The sequence below is a fragment of the Physeter macrocephalus genome, chromosome 21 (genome assembly GCF_002837175.3).
Source record: "Physeter macrocephalus isolate SW-GA chromosome 21, ASM283717v5, whole genome shotgun sequence".
In the NCBI taxonomy this organism is placed as follows: Eukaryota; Metazoa; Chordata; class Mammalia; order Artiodactyla; family Physeteridae; genus Physeter; species Physeter macrocephalus.
In genome coordinates this window covers 87,595,138-87,596,427 of record NC_041234.1, presented here as the reverse complement: position 1 = coordinate 87,596,427, position 1,290 = coordinate 87,595,138, and the positions used below count along the sequence as shown (strand labels likewise).

The 1,290-nt window shown below is 41.3% G+C and overlaps 1 pseudogene; it reads left to right on the top strand.

Moving 5' to 3' along the window:
* Positions 1-283: 283 nt before the first annotated feature.
* Positions 284-992, top strand: LOC102991732 (dnaJ homolog subfamily B member 6-like; annotated as a pseudogene).
* The last annotated feature ends 298 nt before the right edge of the window (positions 993-1,290 follow it).

The following is a 1,290-nucleotide window of genomic DNA, read 5'->3' as shown; positions in this document are numbered from 1 at the left end:
CACAGAGTCTGGTTACCACACCAGGCTAAGAGGTTTGGGAAATTAAGAGGATGCAATTTTCAGCTAGAATGGATATCATGCACAAAGACAAAGAGGCATATAAGACTAAACCCTGAGAAACATCAGGCTGCCACCATTACCAACTCAGCGGTGCACGAACAGAGGGGACACCCGGGCCACTCCCCATTGCTTTGTCTTCCTGCTACCAGCTCCCACATCCTAGGTCCCACGTAGATGACCTTAAAAGCAGAAACGCATGCTCCTTTTAACAGCCTGTCAAAACATGCTGGACTCCTATGAAGTTCTAGGCGTGCAGAGACGTCACTCAGCCTTTTAAGGATATAAAAAAGGCATATCGGAAACTAGCACTAAAGTGGCATCCAGATAAAAATCCTGAGAATAAAGAATAAGCAGAGAGAAAATCCAAACAAGTAGCTGAGGCTTATGAGGTGTTATCAGATGCTTAAAAATGGGATATCTATGACAAATATGGCAAGGAAGGGTTAAATGGTGAAGGTGCAGGTGGAAGTCATTTTAACAGTCTCTTTCAGTTTGGCTTCACATTCCATAACCCAGATGACATCTTCAGGGAATTTTTTGGTGGAAGGGGTCCGTTTTCATTGGACTTCTTCAAAGACCCATTTGAGGCCTTTTGGGGGGATCTAGGAAGCAGAAGTTGAGGCACAGAGTCTTTTCTCTGCCTTCAGTGGCTTTCCATATTTTGGAGGGGGGGGTGTTCTTTTGATACTGGATTTACTTCTTTTGCCTCCCTAAATCACAAGGGCCTCACTTCATTCTCTTCCACATCACTTGGCGGTAGTGGAATGGGCAACTTCAAATCTATATCAACTTCTAAAATTGTTAATGGCAGAAAAATCACTACAAAGAGAATTGTCGAGAATGATCAAGAAAGAGTAGACGTTGAAGATGACCAATTAAAGTCCTTAAGGCTAAATGGTAAGGAACAGCTGCTATGCTTGGATAACAAGTAATTCAATGCATGCACTTAACAGAAATGTTCACTATAACAAGCTCCATCTGAAGATCGATAGCAACTTTTTTTAAGATGCCAAATGAACTATCTTTCAGTATAACTGTACCTAAAGTATTTGTAAACAGCTCATCCAAACCACTATTGGTCATAAACTTTGAGTTTATTGTTGGGACCACATAATAGGACCATTGTTTGGTCTTTAAAATTGTTGTAAATCTCTGCATGCACTTTGTTTTCTATTAAATGTAACCCAGGGTTCCTGTGGCTCTTTCCTACACCAACACTAGCATAGACCT